At 37.7% G+C, this 18,711-nt stretch overlaps 1 protein-coding gene across 4 annotated transcripts in view; it reads left to right on the top strand.

The window, feature by feature from the left end:
- The window catches only part of rst (roughest), a 240,091-nt gene that overhangs the window by 187,750 nt on the left and 33,630 nt on the right, over positions 1-18,711 (top strand). The gene's annotated exons all lie outside the window — the stretch shown is intronic.

Below are 18,711 nucleotides of genomic sequence, written 5' to 3'. Positions count from 1 at the left end.
CATCAGCATCTGCTGCTGTTGCTTTTGCTGACGGTCAGCAAACTTTTGCCTTTTGCCCAGGCGCTTCTAATTAAGATGAATTAAGCAAAATCATTTCGATTAGAAGCGACGAAGAAAACGAAGAGAAAAGAAAGAAACATCTCGGGGAACTGAGGGAGAATGAGATGTTGGGTTAACTGTTCTTTTCCTCGTTTGATGATGAGCCGCGACCCGTCCAATGATGCTGCATGTGGAAGTAGGAGTAGCCATGATGACAAAAAAAAAAAAAAACAAAGAAAAGAATAATCGCTGAAGAACTTCAACTCCGACTCCGACTCCAGTCCCAAAGATGATAAAAACGATGACGACGATGATGATGATGAAATGTCGCGAGTTAGTTTCATGCTAACTTGACAAAACCAACAAAAAGTACAAACATATTTCAATGGGTTGTGGTAGAAGAAGACTGAGCCATGGTACTAGAGTTGGACATGTCCTATTCCTGATCCAGGATAGTAAAACACAGACACCACATACTTATTTGTCACAATCGGTGTGACATATAACTAAACTGACAATAACCATTCACTAGTAAATCTTATGAATTAGCAAGATTGAAAACTTGCTCTCGAGTTCTCTCATTAGTAGTCATTGCTAATGACTTTTATTTCAATACTACAACTAGTTGGGAATTATAAGTAGATAGAGCACAACAAGTTTTTAGAAGCTAAAAACATTTTTTAATGTGCATCGTGATTTTGTTGCTGAAAAATTAACTTGTGGACTTAATAGTTTAAAGGCTTTGCGAGTTTTTAATCGATTGTCATTTAATCAGTGGCGGTTGTCTGAAAGGTTGACTTAACATCCATTCTTTCATTAAAATCAAGTAGATTTAAAATTTGAACTTAAAATATTCCAAAAATTCTGAACAAAAGAAAGCAAACTGCTCAAATAAACCTTTATTGAAAGAAGCTCTAATTTAGTCACCTTTTAAAGTATTTAAAAAATGCCAATCATTATTTTTAAGTTGGAATATTTCAATAGCCAAATCATGATTTTCTTCAAAACTCGAAATTTAACGTTTATAAATATCCAATTCTTTAAAACTGATATATAACTTTTTGAAATCGATTAGAAATTGGGTAAATTGGTAAAAAATGTAAGAAAAAAAAGTTTATTAAAATTCCAAATACTTAGAATGGATAAGTATACGTCTGAGTGCCTTGTGATGCTCTCCTTCAATTAACTATCGTGAAGGTCTATTATCAATCAAATGTACATAGACTAACTAACAAGATTTTAGAGTTTCTTTTTTGTTGTTTGGTTGTTGAGAAAAAGAAATCTACGTGTCTGCTTTTTTTGTGGATATGCGGCATTTGATCAAAAGGTGCGAATATGTGTAATCGTATCTCAAAAGTTTTTGCTTTTTTTTTTTCTCGTCTCTCATCACTTGTTGCTTTGGTGGGGCATCCCCTCCCCCCTCCCCATCATGTAGTATGTATTCACTAAGCAGCCTGTTGTCTTGTTGTTGTTGCTGTTGCTGTTGTTGGGTCTGTTCTGGCTGGTTTTGCTCATTGTTGTGTGTATTTTAATTAATTAAGATTTATAAGCGGGATGGGTGGAGCAGTGTGGGGTGGGGTTGAGGAGGGGCCTATGACTGAAGCTGGGACAAACGCAATTCAGCGGAAATTTAAATGCACGAAAATGACGACTAAGCTGGGGCCAAAGAAGATGGAAGCGAGATGGAGACCAAGATGGACCCCAAAAGACAAGTGAAACTCAGTTTTGTCGTGTTTGGCCATGTTGTTGTCCATTGTTTTTGTCGGCGGCTGTTGTTTTGCGAAAATTTTCACATAGTCGTTTGGCAAAATGCCCCTTGTCTTTGGACCCACTTGCCACTTCGCATTCGCAATACCAAATTACTCGTTGTTGTTGTTGTTGTTGTTGTTGCTGCTGCTGTTGTTGCCATGTATTTATTTTAATTGAATTTGCGCCGTTAGCAACGGTCAAACGATATACTGGGAATAAGAGAAGAAAGCCAGAGTAATGAATTCCAGTGAATTCGGAAAAAGGTTTTCCAACTGCAAGACCATAGAAAACCATTCGAACCTCGTAATCTCTCTGAAGAACACTTTGCCAAAAGGAGTCCTTTGAAAAACCTAATGGTTGGCAATCCTTAAGATTTGTACTTTTGGGCTATCTACATATCTATCTTTCTTATAAGAAACCCCACCTGTCGCTGTCTTGTGAGATTCCACGACGACGATGATGATAATGATGATGGCGACGAAACTTAACGAGCGAAACGTGGCCTTACACAAGTCCAAGAAAAACCAAAAATGAACCGAGAAGAAAATCCAAGTTTGAGTTTCAATCTCGACCGCCCAACCCCATCGACTACAGTTACAGTTACGCTTACGGTTACGGTTACGCTTACGGTTTTTTGTTCACCTCAATTTTTGTATTTCCCCTACGCTGGGGTATGCCGACGGGTAGTGCGGAGTGCGTTGCCAGGTAATATGATAAAATGATTACACATCCGGCGCAAATTTTGCACCGACACATTACTCATACGACACGTTGTTGCTTTTAGGCCCACCGGCAAACAGGTAATCATGTTTAGTGAGAGATTAACGACAAAGCCAAAAGACGTCGATGGTGCGGCGCGGAAGAGCGAGAAAGAGAGGAAAGTGGCTAGGGGAGTGGTGTGAAGTTGGGTCAGGCGAAAAACCTTAAACCGTTTCAAGGAAACTGTGAAAATTTACGAGTTGTTTGCATCTATCTAAAATAATTTATGATATGCCAAAAGTTTTTTAACTTTTGACCCGAAACTCTTAAGAGACACAAATTATAAAATAGTCACAAAATCCAAATCGATGTTTTAGCGAACCAAACATAAAGTTTTCAATTTGTTAAGGCGACGTACAACGATTACCATTGGCACATTCCGTTTTCGATTCATTGTCGCCCACCTAAAACCATTAAATTTCTGTTTAAAATTTTCGAGATTAATTAACTGATATTCGACAATCGGCCACAACAATACAAATTATTTATGACGAGTTTCAATTTGAAAAGAGAAGAACCTTCAATACAATCAACATTTCTGGCCTTTTGACCAAAAATGGCAAACCAAATCGAAGAAAAGGCCAAACCCAAAATAAAACGAAGCAATTTGAATTAAAAATTTGTTGTTTGAGCTTTAATCAAATACTCAATAGATGGCTTATTTGTTTAAGGTAATACCAACAGAGAAAAAACACGAAATAAAGTTTCAACAGAAAGTGCAACTACAAAGCCCCAACTAAAGGCTGAAAATGAGTTGTGAAGGTAAAGAGCAAAGAAGGATAAAGATGAGTTGGAAAAAAGACGTGATAAGTATGGCAAAACATCTATTAAGCAGAACAGGATGTAAATTTCTTGTTAGATATGAGGAAAATATTAGATCAAATGAAACAACATCACCATTAATCAGCTTAAAAAGCCAAATGCAAGTCTTTGGTTAGAAGATTCATAAGATGAAGTCCAGGTGAACACAAAAAAATCCGAAAATTTGTATCCAATTAGCACTAGCATTTGGCACATTAAGAAAAATTGTTTTTAAAACATTAAGTACAGCAATTAAAATCATATTAAATTGCCTTTAATTTCGATCTGGCTGGGAGGCAAATGGATATGAGTTAACTCTACGTAAATCTGTAAAACGGAAATCTAATTAAAATTTAAATTCACAGAAAGAAATCGCATATCATCTTATCTTTCGTTCGCTCTGTCTCTTTCTCGCTCTCTCGCTCTGTCTATCTTGTTGGCTGCAATTCCAGTTGCGAGTTGGTCGAAACAAACAAACAAAAGCCAAAATCAGGTAGCCGCAACAAGAAACCAAGAACAATAACAACAGCAAACAACACAAAATTCAAATTAAATGCGCAACAGAATAAATAATAAATAAAAATACAAAAAGAAAAAAAAAAGACCAAAAACAAAAAAGAAAAGAAGCTACAACAAAACTTTACATGAACACAACGAAAAGGCGAAAAAAATAAAACGAAAACGAAAAATGGTAAATGGCAGACAGAAGACGAAGTTCGACTTGATTAAAGTTGAAACTGGCGACACAAAATAAAATGCGCTTATAATTTTTGTATTAATATTAAACAATTCGAACCGACTTCAGAGAGCTGACCAACCAACGGGCAGACCAGTGACTGATTAAAGACGACTGCCTAATACCCTAACACAAAATTCAAATTCAATATTTGCCTTCAATGTAAGTATTTGGATGTCAAATATTTCGATGATACTCCATTTTTTTCTAATTCAAAATAAATAATTGAAAAAAAAGGTTTCGAATTGGGATATTAAGTGAAAACGTAAATTAGTTTTGAAACTAGTTGCTGCAACTAATATGAATCATAGACTAAATTAGGATTGAACTCATAGGCCAATCGCATAAACTCTAAATGGCAAGTGTATGACACTCACAAACACACACACACAATGACTGGGATACAAAAACTCGTTTCAATTTGAAGTTTTGCTCGTTTTATGTCTGTTTTGTTGTTGCATTATTAGCATTTTTCTCTGTCATTTGCTGTTTTGTTGTAATAAAATACAAAAACGAAGAAAAAGAAAAAAAAAACTAACACACAAAACAAATCCAAAGTTATAGCCCAGAGTTGTGGGGCAGGTTTCAGTTGAGGACGCAACGCCCACGCGACCAACATTTTTTCCAATACCCCCTCAATCCCCGCCTTCCCCCACCCCCAATACACAGCCGACTCTTTTTCCCATCGCCGCCTTTGCCATAATACATTTTGCGTTGCGCATACGTCGCGTGGTCGAGTCGAACAAAATTCAAATCAAAGTGTTTCACGACAATTCGTGCAGGTGTCATTGAGACTTGCGAATGATTTGGCGCCACTTTATGGCATTAAATGACAGACGAAACAAAACAAAACAAAAAAAAAAAAGGAGAAAAAGCACAAGAACCAAATCAAAATCTACGCACAAAGTTCCCAATACTAATATTCCATTTTTTGAATTGGTCCAAAAGATTAACTGAAAACTAAAGGGGAAATTTCTTTCGCTTCAAAATCTATCCTTAGTGATCTTTTGCTTTAAAACTTTTCATCTAGAAAAGCAAAAAGTCAGACTCGCCTTATAAACTGATGAGCCTAAAAGTCCTGGAAATGTTGACCCAAATCATCAGATATTAGCTAGTTGTATCGATTATATGCCATTGAACTTCTATATATAAACAGAAAACCAAGATAAATGGAAATATATAACTTTATTGGACTTTAAAAAACTTTAACTTCTGATGATTCAAACGAATATTTCTATTGACCTATTTATTAGATTTTCGAACCATCTTCTTGCGAAAAAAGACTAAGGATAAAAGGTTTGATATAGATGGAAAACAATTGACTCACTAAGTAATGTAGGAACACTCACTCGCTAAACGGAATCGTTGCTTATTTGCGATCTAAACTATTTGGTAGATAAATCTCTTGAAGCAATTCTTTTGACAAATCTGATTGCCCTTGAAATGATGAGAAATCTGAAGATAGACAACATTCCCATTCGCAATCGCATTCCCACACAGATCTCAGACAATCCGACATAGAGACATTGTTACAAATCGCTGTGCTACTTTAAATGGTCCCACTAAAATATATCTTAAAGTCATCTTAGAAAAATGCCATATGAAATATGTGTTTAATATGAGCTTAAAATATTTCAAAATAACAGCAGCACCAGCGGCAGCAGCAACAACAATGCCAAAAGCCATCACATAAAATAAATGTTGATGTCTACAATGATTTTCGTTTGTTTCTTGGTTGGTTGACTATTTTTTTGTTTGTTTGTTTCATTTTTTATACCTCATTTTAATGTTGATTATCACCTAAATAGAAAGAGAGGAAGGGAGAGAATAAGCTGATGATGATGACGATACTTTGCATTCTTCTATTCGGTGTGTGTTTCTTCTGGTGGTTCCTTCACTTCGAGGCTTTTTCGAGTGCTGCAAATGATTTACGATGTGTTTGCCAAATTTGAACATTGACTAATTTCATTTGGCACGCTGCTCTTTAGATTATACTTACCTACATATATTCATGGTATATTCAAAGAGTATTAATAGATATTTGTATACACCACATTTGATTTGAATTCCTTTGAGGATCCTTAACAATAAGTTAGTGTCTTAAACTGACTGATTGGTCAACTTTCTTAGCTTGCTTTGAATTGATTAATATTGAAGAAGTTCTGTTTGGAAAGTGTCTAGATCTGTAAATAATGTAAAGAGTATTCAAGCTGCGGCTTGGAAATATATATATTTATAATTCACTTTGATTTCGACTTTTTGGAAGTATAACAAATAGTTTATCAGGCTGCGCACGCGCTCATTTTGGGTCACGCCCGACAAGATTGATAAATTGTGTCCAGAGAGTCTTATCGGTTAAAGTTGAGTCCATTTCGGTCTGTTTTGCATTTAAATTGAAATTTTTCTGCTTAACTTTAATTAAAGTTTATTTCATATACATACATATAAATAAAATTCTCATTGATTATTATATATGTACCTATGTATCTCAACCTCTTGCAGGTAGTTGAATTTTTATTTATTTTTTTCTGTTTTCTTTTTCTTTTTGACAGTTTTTGCATCATTAGTAAGACTTATGCAAAAGACAAATCTTATCAGAAGACAAACCCGCAGCAACTGTAACCAAAAACCCAACCCAAAAACGTAGCAAGCCAAGCCAATCCAGTAACCGATTTCGGTCTCTCTCCCTCCTGTCTCCTGTCTCTTGGCTATGGGCTTTTGGCTTATCAGTGACTTGTCAGGCTGGGACTGAAACTGACCCCACTGTTTGGCTGGCTCTCACAGCGACTTCGACTCACTTTTAACCTTTCCGCGCCCACACACCCCCCGACGTTTTTCTTTGTTTTCGTTTCTTTTCATCTTCCACTGTTTTGGCGGCTCGTTTCGAAATTGAAAGTTTTTACTGGGCTTGCGGCGAAAACAGAAACTAAAACTGAATCGGAAACTGGTTTATTTTGGCTAAAAAAAAAAATCTAGCGGCTGGCTATAACTGCAAAAAACAATACGCAACAACAACAATGCGCCACGAAAAAAAGGAGGTAAGGAAAAGTGCAACAACATACACATAGACAAAACTAACCGTTGACAGTGGAGCAAATGCTTTATCAAGGGTTCAATTTTTGAAACAACTAAAACTCACCTCTTAAACATTGAGATTTTGCCACTATGTGGAGAAGATTAACCAATTTAAAGGAGTTTAAATCAAATCAATAATTATTGACAAATTATAATTTGTCGGCGATGTGCACAACGTCCTTATTAATTAATTACAGAGACAAATCTGTCATTTCCGGCAAGGGAATCGAATGTGGATTAAGTTACCTCAGAGCTGAATTGAAGACGCTTCTATTTGATCGATAAAACTAGAGTACACGAAAAATAAATCTGTGAAAGGATTCTTCCTTATTGTAAACTCTTCGTTCCTAAGGGGTCTACTCGTTGTAAATACCTTTAAGGACTTTAATTTATATGAAAGAAGTCTCATTTATGTGAGTTTCAAGTCCTGCTGATTGATCACCAGGACAAATTGATCTTATAAAAATTATTTGATCAAGTTGCCAAGCCAGTTAATGGCAATAAACAATTGGCAAGATGCCACTGTGCTCCACTATGTGGCATGACCAACTTGCCACAAATTCAAAGGGTGGCAGGAGAGGGGGCCAGCAACCAGCACCAGCAGCAACGACAATAACAACCACCAAGCCCAACCTCAAGTTTTCTGCATTTTGCGGTGTTTCGACTTGGTTTTCGACTTATTTTTGGTTCAGTTCGGTTTGTTTCGGTTTCGGGCTCTTTTTTTTTTTTTTTTGTGTTTGGTTTGTTTCTGTTGTCGGTTTCGTTTGGTTTCGTTTTCATTTTCGGTTTTCTGCGCCTTGCCACAACTAATTTCTGGGCACCTCCGCTGTCAGAGAGCCAGGCGGACATGGACATGTAATTGCCACTCCCCCAATCGGCTGGGCTACCCACCATAGCCTTGCCCAACCAAGAACCTACCCAACCGACCTACCTAACAACTAGCTAACTAACCAACCAAACAACCCGTGCATCCCGCACTGCCCCATCCCGGCTTCCATTTTGCAGCTTCTGCCACAGCTCTTCGATGCACGTTTGATATTTTGGCTCAGGTTTTTGTTTTTGTTGCTTGGCCAAGTTTTGCCAAAGTCGACAAACCCGAAATTATTTACAAGTTTTTTCTTTCCATTTGCCGTTTGGCTTGTTATTTGTTGTTGTGTTTTTCTGTTGCACACTTTGGCCTTTACCCAAACGGGTGGAGTGTTGCAGCGGGATTGCCACCTGCCCCAAAAACAAAAAACCAGTGCGCCACCTTCTTGTACCCCATTTTTCTTAATAGTTAGATTAAAATTTATGTTTGGTTTCGCTTGTTTTTGTTTTTGTTGATGTTTTTCTTTCTCAATTTTTTTTTTTTGTCTTGTTTTCTGACAGAAAAGTTTTGCATAAAGAGATTTTTCCACCTCTCTTGAAGTTTCGAGTATTAGCCATCTTTCTCCACATTCGTCCTTCTACTTCACCTGCTCCTTCTACTACGTCTACTTATGGATATTTTCTTAACAATTACGCAATGCGAAGAATAGATTTTTGCTAGGTGCTATAAATAATTACAAACAGTTAAAAACTTTTGGTTATGCAAAACTCGAAATGTTAAAAAGGGAAAGGGAAAGGCCAAACTGGCTAAGGAAGAGGAAGTTTGGGGGAAAGGGCGAAGGAGACAAGAAGGATGATAAGGTCGAAAGGGAAGTTGACTCCAGACAGCAGATTTCGGTTAACCGCAACTTGAAATTTGTCTTGGTTTGTCGTCCGCCCCCACAACTCCTGTCTTTACCCTTACTTGGTCACTATATTGTAAATAATTTCATGTTATTGAGTTTACGTCAAATTCCGTGGCACAGAAAAAAAGAAAACAGGAAAAGGGCAACTTTTATATACTTTCTTTGTGTTTTAACTGATTTCTGTCGGATTCTTTTGAACTGAAAGCATATTCGGTAATTATCGGACAAAAATATATCTTAATTTTGCTTAGCCATTTAAGAAACTCTCTCAAAAAAAGTTGAATAAAGTCGTTAATGATCAGACTGAATGAGGAGTCGCCCCATTATTCGCTGCGCACCATTGGGCAGCAATAACGTATACGCACCATGTGACAGCCAGACTAATAAAATTCACAATTATTGAATAAATTTCGAATATCATTTCTTCAATCAGGATCCTATTCAATGTTTGTATATAAATTATAATCCTTTCTTGGTTTCTCGATGTTTAAGTGTGTCAGTATGGGGCCGCCCTTTCTGAGGACCCGCGGCCTACTGCGGGCTTGAAGTAAGTCCGCCACTGCATACTTGACAGATTTTGAGATACTTTCTTTGTAAATTGGCAACTGTACTTTGATAGAGACAGAGCAAACAGCTGTTTTTAACTCTTTACGCACTCTCGCTGTCTCTCTCCCTGTCTTACTCCTCTGGCTACCGCTCTGTCTCTATCAATATCTTGCCGTTTATATTCTTGGCTTCTATTTCTCTCTCTCTCTCTCTCTCTCTCTCTCTCTCTCTCTCTCTCTCTCTCTCTCTCTCTCTCTCTCTTCTCTGTTAGGTTGTCCTTGTCTGTGTCTGTATTTAATTGCGCTTTAATTAACTTGCATTGTTCAAAGCGACGTGTCAACTCTGCAAGTCTTGTTTTCTGTCTCGCTCCATCTCTCTAACGCTGAGTTGGCTAACTGGGCATCCCAGCAGTGCCCAAGAAAATGCGGTAGCTGTCAGTTTTGTTGGTTGTTTGTCTCTCTGCTGGTATTTGTATTTGCTTAAAAAACAAAAAAAAAAAAAAAAACGAAAACAAAAGGAAAACAGAAAAAAAAAAAACAAGTGTCACTGCAGTTGGGTCTATGGTGCTCTAACTCTATCTCTATCCTCTCTATGTACTCGTGCATGTGTGTGTGTGTGTGTGTGTGTGTGTGTGTGCGTTTGTTTGTATGGATGTGAGAGTAGAGTTGTTTTGAATGCCAAACTCAAACAGTCAAGTGTCGTGCAGTGAACTGTCAATAGAGTGTACCAACAATTTTTTATACCCTCTAATCTAGAGAGAGAAAGGAGCATGTCAATACCCACATAAGTTTATTGCAAGTTACCATCTATGAAACCTTCGATGCACTAAACCTACTGGATTAACTACTTTTCATCCCTAGAAATCGGAAATTATCAAAATGCTCGTATTAGCGCTTCCAATTCCCAACTATTTTAGGTGGCTTATTTAAATTTCATTCATTCAACGGATCTTCTATTCAATTCTCTTCTCTGCAAAGAGACTGACGGAGACTGAAAACCTTTATATGACACGCCTACTTGATAAGAGGTATTCCAAAGTTCGCTGTGCCTCTCTCAAAATGATGTAGGGTATGCATGCAGAAGGAGAAGGCAAAGTTGAAAACGGCATTGGAAATATGAGATACATTTTTTATATTAATCATTCCAATAGTGTTTGTTTTAATGATATATAAGTTTTCTATTTGCAACCGATAATTCTCTCCAGAGCAGAGTGTTGGGATAATATTGAAACAGGGTACAACGAATAAGGTGTAGAGTTTTTTCTCTCTCTTTCTTCTCCCTTTACTGTCTTTGTCTTTCTCTCTGCTTTTGTGTATTTCTTGCAGCGTCTCGTTTTACACCTATAGTATATACTATATCCCACCCTGCCTGTGGCACCTTAACCAGCATCCATCCAACGCTAATGAGCCCCGTTTCTTTGGTCTTGGTTCCTTGTTGTCGTTGTCGCCGTTGTTGTCGTTGTTGTCGTTAACTTCCTGCTTGGGACTTGGCTTTTGTTTAGCACAGAGACAGAGACACTCCTATCCCATACTCCCAAACTCTTAACTCCTCATCTACTGCAAAGTAGTAGGAGGAGGAGTAGCAGGAGGTCCACCAACCCCACAAAGCGAGATGGTTTACCAACCACATAGAGCCTAAACTTCAGCACACTTTCTTCTCCTTTTTGCTGACTAATCCATTTCATTGAGAGAATTTGTGTTTTACTCTTCGTCTGTCATCTGTCTCTATCTTCCTTCTTCATTTGCTGTGATTTGTTTTTATGAATGAACTCAACTTTTCATTCATTTCTTTAAATACTACGCGCGACTTGCACAAAATCCTAAGGACATGCAACGGCATGCACGTAGCTTATGAGGATATTCTTTTGTCTTTGCAAATACATCTCCACTCATATCGCCATCCACATCGTCATCGTCATCGTCATCCTTATTCTCATCCTCATCCTCTTCGTCCTAGTCGTTCTAGTCGTCGTCGTCATACTTTGCCTGCCAATTAAAATGCCACCGCCAGGCAGATGTGAGTGGTTAGATAGCACAGCTGACAGAAGGGAATGGCGTCACTCCCCCTCGATGGCATCTAGAGAACCACCCCTCAAGAATAAGCACTTCCATAGAACCACCCACAACCTGTCTAGCTCAATTTGATGATGACGACGGGAGACTTCTTTAATGACTGTAAATCAAGCGTGCTTTGCATTTTTCCCTGCTTAACTGACGATGTCAACGGCAAGAACAACAACAACAAAAACAACAACACGATCACGATGTCAGGGATGAGGATGACGCTAACGCTGACGATGAAGCCACATCCGCCTTTAGGTTCTCTGGTCTTGGTCCTGTTTCTGCCATCCTAGCCATGCTGGGCATCCTGTTGCCTGTTTAAGGCTTTTCTCTAGTTTATACTATACAACAAAATTAATAAATTAATTTTTTCCATATATAGGAAAAACCCATCAAAAAGGGACCTTTAACCATTTCCTTTTGTGTTTTGAGAACCATATCCTTTCCTATAAGTGAAATGGATTTTGGTACACAATTTGGCAGGACAGTTTTTTTTTTCAAGTGGGAGATGCAGTCCAACTTTCAAGTGGGACTCAGACAGTTTTCCGTTCTGCTAACCGTACAGGTATTCGCTTTAAATGGGCGTGGACAATTAACATTCAAGCCTCAGACAGGCTAAAATGCCGCCCACAGGTTAAAAAATGAGTAAGAAAGAAGGCAGAAAATGAAAATGATTTGTTTTTCTCTTCTCCCTTGTTGTATTTTGACCAAATGAGTCACGTTGCACCTCACCAGTCACCGGAAACGAATGATGCAGAAAGGCGAAACACAAAAATCCTTAGAACGGGGCAACCCCCGAAAGTCCAACCATGCACTCCCCGCTGGACGTTGACAAATGCCATTCCGTTCCAGGAGTCGCTCGGCAATGAGTCAGTAAGTCAGCCATTCAGTCAGTTATTCGGCAGCACCTGCCTTTCGTCTGAGGCACGCGACAAGACCCGAAAAGAAAGCCAAATGGAAACACATAACCCTCGGTCCTGAACCCTCTGAGTCAGCCAAAGATAATGTGAAATGTTGTTTACTTTGGCTTTGGTCTGATAAGCAGCAATTATGCAAAACTATGGCGTGGAATGAGGTATTGAGGAAATTGTCAGCACCTCAGGTAGTTGAGGTTGAAATGCTTAATTGATTCCATGGCCAATAGACAAAGTAGTACATAATGAAGAAATCTCGAATCCCCTTTACAACTTCGATGCTGGTAAACTAGACATTTAGTACACTGACTAAGTTGCCTTTCAAATTAATTTCACTCCTTTAGTAAAAATTGAATATTAAACATTCAGCTATGTAAATTGAATTTTTCATCTATTATTTTTTTTTGGTTTTTACACTCCTGATTCAAGGTAATACAATAATTAGCACATTCCGCTAAAATATTGTATGAATTATAAAGTTTATTGCAAATTACAGATGCCTAACTCCCATTGCCACCAATCCCGACACTCAATTACATTTACAAGGCATGCAGCCTAAAAATTATTGTCACATTGGCAACATTATTACATTATATTTGCATTTTTGCAAATGATTAAGCAAAAATAAAAATTAATTAAATAGAACGGAAAGAGGATCAGAGACAACAAAAACACAAAATTACCTACCCCAAAAAGTATATAAATATATGGACAGACATATATAAATATGCATCTGTATTTATCGCCACGTTAGTTGAATACGCCCGAAAAGCATTCATTGTGCGGCATACATAATTATACCAATGAAATATTTGATTAAATGAAATATGAACAATCGAATCGAAATACATACATAATATAGACAGAGAGACGGAGACAGAGGAACTGTGGCAAGGGCAAGGGTTTTTGTTAGAGAAATTGAATTCAAAATTAATTTACAGTATTCATATTACTTTAATAGGCAATTTCGATAAGTGAATGGGGCATATTAGTTTTTCCGTTTATGAGTTTATAAAATAGAAACTACGTTAGCGAAAAAGCGAGTACTCATTTGTTCCCAAAGTCATTGAAAATTAGATCCATACAAGTCGATTTGGATTAGTCTAAATAGTATATACTTCATTCAGTATTCATAATCTAGTTTCTTCACAAGATTCCCTTTAATTGTTGAACAAATTTATAGGAAGAAGAACACTTTGTTTAACCAAATGCTTACAAGGTAAGTAAATACTATCTACTTGAAATAATTGAAAACTTTAAAGCTAGCCAAGTTTTTCTTGAACAGGATAAATAAGGTTGACTGAGTTCCTTCTCCTTTGTAGTTGAAATATGTATATTAATTCAGAAATAAGATAAAATTGGTCGGCATAAAACCCTTTGATTGTGTAACATATAATAATCTGGCCTCGTTTTCATAATGAGAAGAGAAAAGTGAGGGAGAACTGCAACTGCATCTTCAGAGAGGGGGAAATCTTTCAAGTGGACACATTAATTGCTAGAGCACACACACACACACACGCACACACACGCGCACATATGGTATGTATGAATAGGTACTCAAACCCAAGGTCGTGTTTCGTTCGTCGGTCTTCGGGACATGCAGCTAAAAGGACTTTCGACAAATTATAGATTTAAAACAAATTATGATCCACGTCGTCGTGTGGGAAACTGACAATGACATGCTAAAGATGCCAAAGAGATGCCAAAGAGATGCTGTTTAGGCTGCTCGGTCTGCTTGGGCACGTCTCTCTAATCCAAATGGCAGCCTCATTTCTGTTTGTTAATTACACTTTAGTGTGTGTAATTTTCACAGGATCAGACCGAGAAAGAGAGAGAGATAGATAGAGAAAAAGACCGTCGGACGCTTCTTCACAGGAAGCCGTCGCCCCAGACAGACTACTGAGATTCCAGAGACGACGACGACGACTTTGAGAGACTTCAGTGAGACAAGTGATACAAAAATATTAACCAAAGGCCATGGGGGAGCATCGCAGGTACAAAATGACTTCACACAAAACTAGATTAAACTCGGAGAGAAAAACAACAGCAGGAAAAAAAAAGGAAGGAAAGAAACAAAATAAAAAAGGGAAAATGAAATGAAGAACAGAACACAAAAAAAAAAAAAAAACGCAAAGTGCACAAAACAAGCGAGCTAAAAATTCAAAGAAATCAATTGCAAGCCAAAAGGCACGTCTCACATTGTGTGAGAGAGAGAGAGAGAGAGAGCTAGTATGAGCCATAGTGAGCGATCTTCACATGAATGGGAACACGCACTGGCATAAGACACGCACAGAGACCATTGTGTGTCCCTCTATCCCTATACCTATGCGCTCCAAGAGACGTCGACGTCAGCTACCGGAAATGCAGCACATTGCACCAGACGCAGACTCAAAGACCTAGACTAGAGAGCGAGAGAGAGCGAGCGAGCGAGCGAGAAGGAGGTGGAGAATCGTTTTCGAATGTCGATTTGTGCGTGATATATTTATGTGTGAGGGACAACAGCAGCTGTTCTAGGATTTCTACAGGGCCTCTCAGTCTCATCTCCTTCGTAATGGGCAATTTGGTATTTTGATTTCATTTCTCTTCAGTTCATAGAAAAATATGATCCAAACTGCAGCGATAAATTAAATTTAGAAAAAATTCTTGTAATACGATGATAAGCCATTAGCTAAGCAGATTTATGCATCACATGTGCTTGTAGTTTGCGGATCTGTCAAATTATTCAGAACCACCAGAGGAATGTATCCTGTCTCCTTACAAATTGTTGTTCGAAATCATTTCGAAAATATTTCGAATTTGATAAATAATTTAAGGTAAAAGTAATCATAAATCTATCGTCATATTCAAATATAAGATATTATATGGTTCTTATCTGACCGTTATGGAAACTCAATTCCATTGCAATCAAAAATGATTTATAAGCAATTGGTGGCAAACCACTTGGGAATTATAACAAAAGCGTGGCCCTTTATGCCATATGATTTAGTGACTTGGAACCACTGTGCCTGGCATATGGCTATGCCGTTGACTTCTGTTGCGTTTCTTTGTTGCAAAACCAAAACTTAATCAGCCGCATTAATCGCATTACAAATTGTCGCAGGACTGCATTTTTTCCCATAAGAAAAAAAAAAACTAAGTAAACGAAACAGAGATACATATATAGAGACAGGGAGGGAGGGAGGTACCACAATACGTAATGGAAAACTAAATGGAATAAAATGCATTGATGGCATTTTCTTTTCACTTGTTCTTGTTCATAAATTCTCCATTATCTGTCTCAGTCTCTCTTCTCATGTTGCATGACCTTTGCATGGCCCCCTCTGCACCCTTTCTTCAGTTGACAAAGGGCAGAGCCAGTTTGAAAGCTAAGAGATTCGTTGGAGATCGCAGCTGCCATACATATGTGATGCAGCCAAGTGAATTTAATTGACACCCCAGAGAGCGGCAAAATCTGCGCCTGCAATTAGCAGACTGAGCGACTATCAGACAGACAGATAGACAGCCAGCCAGCCAGTGAGAGAGCAGAACATACATACATATTTCTCTATTCCGATTTTCAGATACTTACTTGACTTGGTCTCATCTTCTTCCCACCAGCCATTACGAACTTTGCTTTTGGCCAAGGTCAAAATTACTTTACCAGCTACTGTACTCATTTCTAGGCTGGCCTACAAATTATGCGAAAGAAAATCTATTTGAGAACTTTTACTGCTCCGCTTGCTAACACAATTCCCATCAACCGGGACAAGGTTGCTGCCATCCATTGAGTGTGAACAAGAGTAAAAATGGCAACTAGAATGAATACATTTGAACAGAACTTCAAATTAAAAAAGAATCAAAAACTGGGGCATTCCAGAAAAGATAACTCAACATTTTATATAGATATATCGAATCTGAACAGTAATCAAAACTCTTCTTACACCCAAGATGAGGAAAGTGGACTCTAGGCTTAATATCCTTGTAAATAGGATAGCGAATGCGTCAAATAATATGGGGTAAGAAAAACTAGTATAATCATTTCCTGACTTTTATGAATTTGTACTAAACTCAAATATGTTTTCACTTTTTCTAATGTATCTAAAAATAGCTGCAAAATGGAATTAATTTCCAAGTTTGTTGAGTAATTTCTGTTCTTCGAATGTCGCATGGAAATCAGAGTTTTCCCAAGGCATGGGAATGCATTTTTCGGGGTTTTTTCTTCATCGTTTTCTAGGCAGTAAACACACATCTAATGAGCATCATTATGTATAGGTGTGTGTGCGTGTGTAGGGGTGTGAGTGAGTGCGTGTGTGAGAAAGAACAGAATCCAAAAATAACTAGGCAACACAAACCACAAGTCGAAGATAAGAAGAAACATCTCATCTGGTTTACTAATGAAGTGGAATGAAGGGTACCTAGAAAAGGCGAGATTGAATGACAGAGAGAACAAGAAAAAGACAGAGATTGAGAGAGAGAGAGAGAGAGAGAGAGAGAAAGAGAGGTGGGGGAAAAAAAGGATATGTTGGATACAAATTTCATCATGGTCTTTGTCGTTATTGTAATTTTATGAGCCCCATACACACACACAGACACCTATACACAGCTGGAGCCGGTCCATCAAATTTGACTTTGATTGAAAGTGTTTTTAGTTGCTATCCCAAACATGGAAAAATCGTAGATATGTCAATTGGAAGAGTCGTTAATATTGAATGATGATTGAATGGCTATATCTTATAATCATCAAAAATGTTAATTTTTAATAGATATAAATATATTTATACCCATAGTGTTTGTGTGTGTGTGTGTGTGTCTGTGGGTGTTTCGATTTCCATCCTTCTACCATTCGGCTTCTCTGTGTATTTGTGTCTCACCTTTGACCTCAGCCGCTTCCGACTTTGGTTTTTCGGGACAATTTTATAATCGCCCCTTTTCTTGCTCTTCTCTCTCTCTCTCTCTCTGCCTCTGTCTCTGTGTCTTTCGTGTGTCTCTGTCACTGATTCTGTGTTGCAAGTTTATTGTTATTGCCTTTGTTCCTTTCTGTTTTTGGCCTTGATATTTTCATTTTCAGCATTCAGCAGCAGCATTTGGTCAGAGTAATTAAATGAAATTTACAATAATTTCTTATGCCTTTTCTATCTTCTATTTTCAGCAGGAGTTTTGTTTTCTTTTGCCTTTCATCTTCTAGCCATTTGCCCAGTTTCTCACACACCCAGTTAAAAACTCACGTCTCCGGGGGGCTATTAAATGTCCATGTCCATTGGGTCTATACCCCTCCTACCCCTGGCTCCTCCTCAACATTTCTCAGTCTGTCTGTTGTTGCTTTTTCGGTATATTTTCTGTTATTATTGTTATTACAACACACACACACACAGTCGTGGAGACTGGTGTGGTGAGGAGAGGAGAGAGAAGAGAACAGAACCGACAGAGGGAAGTAAAAGAGAAAGATACATTTTGTGTCATTTTCGTAACAATAACAACAATAAACACCTTCAGGTCTCTTGGCAATCTAAATTTCTTTTTGCTTACCGGCAACACCGACAACAACAACAACAACAGTCAGCAACAACAACAACAGGCAACAACACCGAACGACAGTAGCAACAGCTTCCGCATCAGTTAAAAATAATGACAATTGAAATCTAAGAAATTCCAAGAGAAGCTGAAAAGAATAAACAAATATTTGTTGGATTTTCTGCACAGAAACATAATATACGTAACACACAGACATTTACACACACACAAACACACCTACACACATACATATTACACATTACCTGACTTATATCAGTTAACCGATTCCTAGATTTCATTAAGACAGCTCAAGACATTAATATTATTAAACACAAATATACTAAAAAGAAGTAAAGTTTGAGCCAAAAGTAGAAAACTTTTAAACCAAAGAAAAACTATTTTTAAATAGTTAATTGACACCTGAATCGGCTTATCGATTTCCTTATCACTGATGAAAAAAGAATGATATGATAATAAAATTTAAAAATTCAATTAAGAAAATTGGTTGATGGACAATTTATTTTTTGTTTTATACGATTTTCGGTTCTTTTCTTAACAAGAACATTTCATATATAAGATATACCATAAAAAGTATATATATCCTTGTTCAGCACGACGAGATGAGTTCAAAAAGCCGTTCGTCTTCAATCCGTCCATCCGTCTGGATCGACGCGAACTCCTCCTAGACCGGAAGAGCTACAGTGTTGACCCGAATTTTGCATGTAGGCGTGTACAGTATACAGGCGTATACTGCACAGTTTGTATATTTCGGATTCAGCCGGATCAGATCACTATATTATATAGCTTCCATACAAACGAAAAAGTCACGA

Source organism: Drosophila tropicalis, unplaced genomic scaffold, assembly GCF_018151085.1.
Source record: "Drosophila tropicalis isolate 14030-0801.00 unplaced genomic scaffold, ASM1815108v1 contig_867, whole genome shotgun sequence".
Taxonomy (NCBI): Eukaryota; Metazoa; Arthropoda; class Insecta; order Diptera; family Drosophilidae; genus Drosophila; species Drosophila tropicalis.
Note: the sequence above shows the minus strand (reverse complement) of the source record. Positions and strands in the feature narration are given on the sequence as shown.